This window comes from Erinaceus europaeus, chromosome 3 (genome assembly GCF_950295315.1).
Source record: "Erinaceus europaeus chromosome 3, mEriEur2.1, whole genome shotgun sequence".
NCBI lineage: Eukaryota > Metazoa > Chordata > Mammalia > Eulipotyphla > Erinaceidae > Erinaceus > Erinaceus europaeus.
In genome coordinates, this window is record NC_080164.1 from 99,737,367 (window position 1) to 99,747,741 (window position 10,375).

The 10,375-nt window shown below is 36.6% G+C and overlaps 1 pseudogene; it reads right to left on the reverse strand.

Moving 5' to 3' along the window:
* LOC103124079 (F-box only protein 8-like) overlaps window positions 1-9,826 on the reverse strand; it is a 30,712-nt pseudogene extending 20,886 nt beyond the window's left edge.
* Window positions 9,827-10,375: the final 549 nt, after the last annotated feature.

A 10,375-nucleotide genomic window follows, 5' to 3' on the forward strand; every position in this document is an offset into this window, starting at 1 on the left:
TGATTACTGTAAAAAATGACGACTAATCCCTAGCACTGCAAAAACGGTATCATCTGTTTTCCATCTACACCATGCCTTGGCCTCGCGTGAGCTTAATGTGCAGCTTGGCCATAGGAGAATCCGGCATGAAGCCCAGCCAGTCTATCTTGGCGTTACTCTTGATCACACTCTGTCATTTCACAAACATCTCATAAAAACTGCAGCAAAGGTGGGCGCGAGGAATAACATCATTACAAGACTGGCCAGCTCCTCATGGGGCGCGAGCGCTTCCACACTACGATCATCATCTCTGGCATTATGCTATTCCACTGCAGAATACTGTGCCCCAGTATGGTTTCCTAGCCCCCATGTCCACTTGGTCGATTCCAAATTATATTCCTCCATGAGGATAATTTCTGGAACCATCCGTTCCACCCCGGTTCCATGGCTGCCAGTTCTTAGCAACATCGCCCTGCCAGATATTCGTCGGGATGCAGCATCATCTAAGTTCATTTCCCATGTCTACACTCGACCGGACCTGCCAATATACGTGGATATCTTCGCCCACCCTGTCCAACGCTTAACGTCTCGTCACCCAATCTGGTCCCTTACGTCTACACTGAACTTCTCTGTTCCAGACTCTTGGAAACAGAGTTGGCAGTCAGCTGAGGTAAAGAACAAACACCGCATCACAGACCCCTGCAAGTGTCAACCTGGCTTTGACCTAGCACATTATGATTGGGCCCTCCTCAATCGCTATCGAACAGGCCATGGCCGGTGCGCCACTATGTTCCATCGCTGGGGAGCCAGAGATGACCCAAACTGCCCCTGCGGCTACAGACAGACTATGACCCACATAGTCAACGACTGCCACCTCTCCAGATTCAAAGGAGGTCTCGAAACTTTACATCAGGCTCAACCTGACGCTGTTGACTGGCTACGGAAGAAGGGCAAACGCTAGAAGAAGAATCAAGATGATAATGAGATGCCACTTAACACAATGCTGGTAAGGGTGTGGAGAAAGGAAGAAAAAAAAAAAGAACTCTCACCCACAATTATTTCTGACTTTTTATGTGAACAGGATTGTGCTGGGTATGAGGGCTAACTACTTCTGTGATTCTAAGGCTAAAAATTATATTTGATTCCAGTTGCTCCAAAAAATCTGGATTGAAATGACATTAAATAACAATTGATAGTAACATATAGCTTTGCAATGCCTTTGTAGCATAATGAAAACGCATGTTTTTTTTTCATTCTGTTAGAGATAAAAAGAAAGCTAAAGAGAGGGAGAAACACCATGGCCTTGGAAATTCTTCTTGTGCTGTAAGATCTCCCAGCCGGTGCCAGGACTCCAGTACCTAGTTAGGCACACAGTGCCATCTTCCTGGCTCAAGAGAAAGATTCTGTTTATTTACATTTTAAAGATTTATTTACTAACAATAGATAGAGTCAAAGCACCGCTTTTGCATATGCTATGTGGGGGACTGATATTATATAAACCCAGCCTACTAGTCACCATGCCAACTCCAAGAATGCAGGACAATAATTGAGACTTTAAATGGTTTAGCTTACTAAAATAAAATATAATAATGTGTCTCTTCATTTAATATATTTCAGTATTTAAAATTATGTTTTATAAGAGATTTAAATATCAATTTAGAATGTTGAAATAAATGATGCACCAGTTAACTAGTTAAATTATTGATTCATTAATTGGAGTCCTTTTGACAACATGAAACTTCATCTTTTGAATTCATATTTAGTTTAGTCCTAGTATACATCCACAATACTAGATTCTGTTTTAAATAAGAGCCTCCTTTCTCCTAAATAAATGCTTTTATGATTTGTTGGTGCTCTACAATTTTAAAATGTCATGAAACATTAATCACTTTAAAACTAAAATGCAAGTAGTTGCCCTAAATAAAAAAAGGTTTTAGTCACTTACAATTTGAGATAGTCTGAAGGAGAAATATTGGAAGTCAATTCCTTCTCATCTCAGGTTTGAAAACATAAAATAGTTGTAAGATCTAGATTCATGTGTTTGGTGGTATTAGTGGTGATGTGTGCCTTTTCAGTCATACAGAAGAAACTTGAAAGACAATAGGAGGTCAGTCGTATTGATATAAGTAAGGTGTTTAGAGGAGCAATTAGGAAACTTTACCACATCAATAGTTCCACAGATTTTTATGTTAACAAATAAATATTTAAAAAGGATTATTAAAAAGAGAAAATACTATGAGGTAGATTGGGGTCAGATAACGAGAGGCCTTATATGCGGTATGGGAGCCAGTGTGTACATTTTCATTTGCAAATTGCAGATAATTACTTTACTAGGAATGAAAGAAAAGTTCTAAGAACTAATTAAAAATAATTGATACATTGATGCTGACAAATGAACTTTCCAGCAGCACAAATAGACTTGTAATTTGGTGGCATGTTGCTCACAGCAGCCTACATGAGACTATAATTTAAAAATTGCCATTCAAGTATGTGTCAAAGACACATGTGAAGAAAAGAAAGCAGATTAGATAACCCTCCCCTATAAAACACACACCAAACTATCTTTTCACAGAGGAGTTAGTCAACAGGAAGAACAAGATATGACTAAGGTTTAATCTGTTAAAAACATTTTGGCACTACACAGTAACATAGGCAGCAATGTTTTGGGAGTTGATAAAGGAATGTCATGATTTATTTTTAGCACAATATGTAACAGCACATTCTAGATAAAGGTAGTGGAAACTGAGATTAGATTGGGGGAAGTCTCTAGAAGAATCACAGAAGATATAGAGATCTTGTCCAGTTGAATATATATATGGATGAAACAAAGGAAACCAGTAATATGGATGATGAAAGAATGATTCAGAATTTAAGTAAATTTAGGTCTTAGATGTAGGTGAACAATTAAACTCTTAAGCATATTTTACAGGGTCGGGCGGTGGCACAGTGGGTTAAGCGCACGTGGCACAAAGCGGTGGGACCTGGTAAGGATCCCAGTTGGAGCCCCTGGCTCCCCACCTGCAGGGGAGTCCCTTCACAGGCGGTGAAGCAGGTCTTCAGGTGTCTATCTTCTCCTCCTCTCTGTCTTCCCCTCCTCTCTCCATTTCTCTCTGTCCTATCCAACAACGAACAACATCAACAATGGTAATAATAATAACCACAACAAGGCTACAACAACAAGGGCAACAAAAGGGGGGGGATAGCCTCCAGGAGCAGTGGATTCATGGTGCAGGCACCAAGCCCAGCAATAACCATGGAGGAAAAAAGAAAAGCATAGTTTAAGTAATTTAAATGCAAAATAATTAGGAGAAAATTCTGATTTGTATGAACATTATGAACTAAGTTGGCATTTCCCCTTAGTGTGCTGTCACCGCAAAAAGACCTTGTTGATTATGCCATTCAGACTTTGAGCATGTTTATCAAGAGAGTTAAGTTTGAACACACTTGTACAAAGTAAAGTACTTTTCTTTATTTTTTAATTTCTTTATTGGTGAATTGATATTTTACACTCTATAGTAAATACAATAGTTCATACATGCATAACATTTCCCATTTTTCCATATAACAATACAATCCCCACTAGGTCCTCTGTCATCCTTTTTGGACTTGTATTCTCCCCCCACACACACACCCTCAGCCACCCCAGAGTCTTTTACTTTGGTGCAATACACCAACTCCAGTTCAGGTACTACTTGTGTTTTCTCTTCTGATCTTGTTTTTCAACTTCTGCCTGAGAGTGAGATCATCCCATATTCATCCCTCTGTTTCACTCAACATGATTTTTTCAAGGTCCATCCAATATCGGCTAAAAACGGTGAAGTCACCATTTTTAACAGCTGAGTAGTATTCCATTGTGTATATATACCACAACTTCCTCAGCCACACATCTGTTATTGGACACCTGGGTTGCTTCCAGGTTTTGACTATTACAAATTGTGCTGCTAAGAACATATGTGTATAAACATCTTTTTAGATGGGTGTTTTGGGTTCCTTAGGATATATCCCCAGGAGAGGAATTGTAGGATCATAGGGCAGGCCCATTTCTACCTTCTGAGAGTTATCCAGATTGTTCTCCACAGAGGCTGGACCAATTTACATTCCCACCAGCACTTCAGGAGGGTTCCTTTGACCCCACAACCTCTCTAGCGTAAACTACTTCTTATAAGATGCACTGTCATTAAATGATTACATACATGGTGTGTTGGAAGTATCTCAGTCGTATCGGCATACAAGTATGTTATACCTTATATGATGAAGTTTTTATTTAGCTGTTGATCTTTGTGTATTACTCAGAAAAATTAGGATTAGGATATTATACTGGAAGGTGGTAGTGCTTTGATAGCTCTTTCTCTCCCTCTCTCTCTCTCTCTCACACACACACACGTATACAAATACACACACACTAAAATATGTAGCTAGTTCAGAGACTTTTCATGCCAAAGTAGGAACTAGGAGTAATTTAAGGGTAGAGAACAACAAAAAAAAAATCAATGAATGTGTCTTTGAAAAATCTGTTTTACTGTGTAGACAAGTAGAAACTGAGTTTTATCTCAAAGACTCATCAGAGGTTAAAGGTAGCAAAAGTTCATTTCTAGAAAAGCACAGTTAGAGGGTAAGGCAGTGGCACACCTGGTTAAGTGCACATACTACAATGTGCAAGAACCTGAGTTCAAGCCCCTAATCCCCATCTGCAGGGAGAAGTTTCATGGGTGGTGAAGCACAGCTTCAGGCATCTCTCTCTTTCCCTCTCTCTCTCTCTCTCTCTCTCTCTCTCTCCCTATCAGTTTCCCTCTGTCTCTAACCAATAATAAATAAAATTTTTAAAAAAATTAAAAAGCATAGTTAGGCTGAGAACACACACACAATTATTAATAAACAATAAGTCTAATGTCTATTAAGTGACAAGATATGCTAGCTATTGTAATAAAAATATTTACATTTATTTTTTTCTCTCAGTTTTGTATAATTTTACTGCCTCCAAGCTGACATTTTCATTTTAAGTAAAACTTCTCCTTTTACAGATGACATGGTTATATACATGGAAAACCCAAAAGATTCTATTAAATAATTTTTAGAAATAGTAAGCCAATACAGTAGAGTGACTGGAAAATCAATAGAAGTATGTGGCATTTACATATATAAGTGATGATCTAGAAAAGAAAAATCAAAAAAGCAATCTCATCCATAACGATGCGCAACAGTGTTTGGTACCCTGAAATACATTCAACGAAGGAAGTAAAAATATGTGTGCCAAATACTATAAGTCATTAAGAAGTGACTCTGTAAGAATGAGGCCTGGTGTTTTCATTCTCCAAATTGTAATTAATTTAGGCTGAGAGGCCAGTGACATACAAACAAAGATGTTAGGCCAGTAAAAAGGGCTCAGAGTTAGTATATGGGACTTACTTGCCTGTGGGCTCTTCAGGCTCCAGGTTTAATCCTTGGTAATTCTATGTCTCAGAGCTACGTGTTACTCTGGTCTCTTACATTCTCTCTCACACAAAAAAATAAACACATTCTTTTCAGGTGCAAATGAAAGATTCTCAAAGATAAACCGTGTTTTAGGGCACAAAGACAGGCTTAATAAGTACATAAATATTTAAGTCATAAAATGTATCTGTTCTGTCCATGAAGCAGAAAGGCTAGAAATCAACCACAAAAACAAAGAAATACACCCAAATTATGCAGACTGAACAAAATACTTCTGAGTAACACCTGTGACACTGAAATCAAAAGATAACTTAAAAATTACTTGCAGAACATTGAAAATCAAGACACCCACTACCAGACCCCATGAGGAGCAGCAGAAGATGTCCTAAGAGGGAAGTTTATAGCAATACAGGCCCATATTAACAAAGATCTAAATTAAGCTACCTAACATCACAACTGAGCCAACTAGAAAAGAAGCAAGAAAGAGCAGCAAAAGTCAGAAAGAAGAAAGAAATAGTCTAAATGAGAGCAGAAATTAATGGTATAGAATCCAAAATGATGATACAAATGATTAGTGAAACCAAGAGCTGGTTTATTGAAAAGGTAAATAAAACAGAGAAACCACTACTAGACTCACAAAAAGAAATGAGAGAATGCTATGATAAAAAAAAAAAATCAGGAGTAAGAGAGAGGGAGGTACAAAGATGGGAAGATACAAAGAATCATACTGGAACATTGAGAACATCTCTATGGAAATACATAAGACAAACTACAAGAAAAAGATGCATTTCTAGAACCATGGGGAGTCAAAGGAAAGGGAAATAAAAGACCCAGTACATCTATAATTAACACCCGAAGATAAAATGCCTTGATGTGAATCTCACAAAGGACATGAAAGACCTTTACAACAAAACTATAGGACACTGGTAAAAGAAATAGAGAAGGACACACAGAAGTGGAGGGACATTTCTTGTTCCTGGAGTGGAAGAATTACTAAAATGGCCATTCTACCAAAATTAATCTACAATGGAACTTTTCAAGCAATTAAATGTCTTGTCCAAAAATTCATGTGGAACCACAAGAGGCCATGGATTTCCAAAGGACTTCTGAGAAAAAAAAAATGTTATCATGCTCTTCATCTTCAGTTTATACTACAAGGCAACAGTAGTCAAAACAGCGTGGTAATGGAATAAACTTGGATCAGTGGAGCAGAATCAAAAGCCCAGAAGCGAGTCCACACATATACTACCACCTACTATATGACATAGGGGCCAAAACCATCCAATGGGTTAAAGAAAGTCTCTTCAACAGATGGTGCTGGGAAAATTGAACAGCCACACATAGAAAAGTGAAACTAGACTGCCACCTAACATTATACACAAAGGTCAAATCAAAATGAATAAAGATCTAGATATTAGACCCAAATCTCTAAAATTTATAGAAGAAAATATTGGTGAAACTTTGCAGGACATTCACATCAAAGATGTATTTGAAGACTCAACCGCCTGGGCATATGAAATGAAACTAAGAATAAATAAATAGGATTACATTATACTAAAATGCTTCTACACATCAACATATGCTGATTAAAGGAATTATGGAACATCTATTTCGTAGAATGATGGATAGAACTGGAGATGATTATGCTTAGTGAAATAAGTAAAGAGATGAAAGATAACTACCATATGTGGTTCCATATGAAGAATTTAGAGATATGTTTCACATGAAGTTTACAAAAATGAAGAAAAAAAAGAAGCAAGCAAAATCTTTTAAGACTTGTGAGAACTATAGTGTTTATCTTTGGAAGGTCAGAGGGTGGGGATACAGGACTTTGGTTGTGGGTGTAGTGTGGAACTATACACTGTACTCTTATACTCTTATAACAATAATTACTACCAAAAATTATTACCATAAAAATTAGATGAGTAGTTTAAATAGGGATAAAGTTAAAATATAATTAGCATACCCTCCTAATTTATGGCTCCCTAGAGATGAGAAATGAAAATAAACAGGAAAATATTATTAAAATATTCACTTTTTATTCCATATTTCATAAAAATATAAATATGATCATTTGGGAATAGCAATAATTTTATAAAGTAACGATAACTTATTGGCAAAACTAAATTTAACAATTTTCTTGAATTAATTTACCAGCAATAATAAAATTATTATTTGAGAATGCTGAGGAGGAACCAGGCAATGGTGCACCTGGTTGAGTGCATATGTTACAATGTGCAAGGACCAGGGTTCAAGCTTGGTCCCACCTGAGGGAGGGGAGGTTTCACAAATGGTGAAGTAGTACTAAAGGTCTCTCTCTCTCTCTCTCTCTTTCTCTTTCTCTCTCCCCCCCCCTCTGGATTACTTTCTAGTTTTTTATTATTATCATTATTGTTGTAGTCATTGTTGGGACAGAAAGAAATGGAGAGAGGAGGGGGAGACAGAGAGGGGAAAGAAAGATAGTCACCTGAAGACCTGCTTCACCCTGTGAAGCGACTCTTCTGCAGGTGGGAAGGTGGGGGCTTGAACCGGGATCCTTACGCTGGTCCTTGCGCTTTAAGCCATGTGTGCTTTCTGTTTCTATCCAATAAACAAACAAACAAGAAACAACAACAACAATAAAAAACGAGAATGCTGATAGTGTTTGTGTTTGAAACAGCTTCCTTATTTCTTATAGGAGCTTCCTCCACGTATTTCATATGTTTAAATATAAACATATACATGTAAAATAAGATATGAACAGATGTCTTAGTTTTTGTGACTCGGCTTGTGTACTTGGACACACCAGATAATGATATTTTCCATTTAATGTATTCTATTTAGTAAAAGAAGCACACTATATGTTATGGATTTTTAAATTCAAATGTGATTACTTAGGAAAGTGCTTGGAACAGTTCTAAGTACAACACAAATATGTGGAATTAATTGTTAATTATAGATGCATTTAACTTTATTTTTACAAGAACTTGTCTCACTAACTCATACATTTTCAAAGCCTTTTGACATCTACTTTTGACAACTTACTGTGTGCCAAAAACATTGCTAGATGTTATGGAGATAACAGTGAGCAAAAATATACTTATATATCATACACAGTTGCATTTAGTTGTATTTTCCATATTAGCTAGTACATAATTTTAGATATGAGTCTACAATAAATCCCCTTTCTATAATAAATAACTAAAATTATTTAAGAAGTTACAATAACAGACCCAAGCTACTCCTATTTTTTTTATAATTGATGTTTTGACAATAGAATGAAACAATTTTCAAAAGTATACATTTGTGTGTATGATCCAAGTAGGTTCACTTGATTTTCTCATATTAATATTCAAAAATGCTTCAGTATTTCTTTATAGTGTTAACAAAATATTATTTTCACATTCATTGGGCAAGCCCTAGGAAAATCACTTTCAAGTAAACATTGAACATTTTCAGTTAGAATGACTGTGAGGCAAAACAAAAGTATTTAGCATTGTCTCTAAACTGAAATTTAAAATCCAGGGAGTCGGGCAGTAGTGCAGCAGGTTAAGCACACTCTGGTGCAAGGCTCAAGGACCTGCATAAGGATCCCGGTTCAAGCCCCCGGGTCCCCCACCTGCAGAGGAGTCACTTCACAGGTCTGCAGGTGTCTTTCTCTCCCCGTCTCTGTCTTCCTCTCCTCTCTCCATTTCTGTCTTATCCAACAAAGACAACATCAATAACGACAACAATACTAACTACAACAAGAAAACAACAAGGGCAACAAAAGGGAATAAATAAATAAAGACTAAAAAAAATCTACTTCAATGTAAGATATTCTATAATTATATGGAAGTATTCATTCAAGTTTAATTATTTCCTTTTTAATGCCTCCATCACATAACTCTTGCCCCCGTCTATATTGATTAGTTATTATTACCTGAGAAATCATGAATTTCTGAGTTTCTGTGTTTTTAATACTGCTCCAAATATGCTCATTTTTTAAAATTATTTCATTCCTTTACCAAGGGTTTTATATATGTTGGACATTGTTCCAGGCCCTTGAGTTGTGCTGTGAACAAATCAAGTAGAGGCTATATGTAAATGTCACATTTTATATATTATAATATTAGAATTTGAAGAGTAAAAACAAGCTAAAAATGCTTTAAGATCTGTAACCTAATCAACTGGAAGAATGAATTTTCCATCAGTTGAGCAAAGGACACTGGGTAAAATATATTTTTGGAAATGTGTGAGCAGTATTGGAGCACATGCTTAATTTTGGTAAATTAGATCATGTGTGTTTTGTGTATATCCAAATTGGTTTAAATTTAGACTCTGAGACTAAGTTAAGATTACCATTGAGAACTAGTATTAAGGTGAAAATAGCAGTTACATATTTAGTCTGAAAACTTTCAGATGTTAGGAGGCTTTCTCTCCAGCTCACTGACTCCATTGCGAGTGCCAATGGTGTTCCAACTCTAGTGCTTTCAACTGTCTGCTTTCTTCTAAGGACATTAACTGCATTGCCTAAGAAGAAGATGATAACCTCCTCTGAAGGAGTTGCCAAGGAAGAAGTAATATTCTTTTTTAAATGTTTCTTTGAAATTTTGTATTATTTATTGGATAGAGACAGAGAGAAATCAAGAGGGACGGGGGACATATAAAGGGAGAAAGGCAGAGACACATCTGTACCCCAGCTTCACAACTTTTGAAGTGCCCTTCTTGTAGGTGGGGGCCTGGGACTTGAACCTGGCATTTGTCATTGTTACCTGTGTAGTCTATTGGATGTATCACCACCCAGCCCTAGAGACTATCTTTTCTTTTCTTTTCTTTTCTTTTCTTTTCTTTTCTTTTCTTTTCTTTTCTTTTCTTTTCTCTTTTCTTTTCTTTTCTTTTCTTTTCCTTTTTCTTTCTTTTCTCTTTCTTTCTTTCTTTCTTTCTTTCTTTTTTATTTTGTTTGTTTTACCTCCAGGGTTATAGCTTGGTACCAACACCACAAATC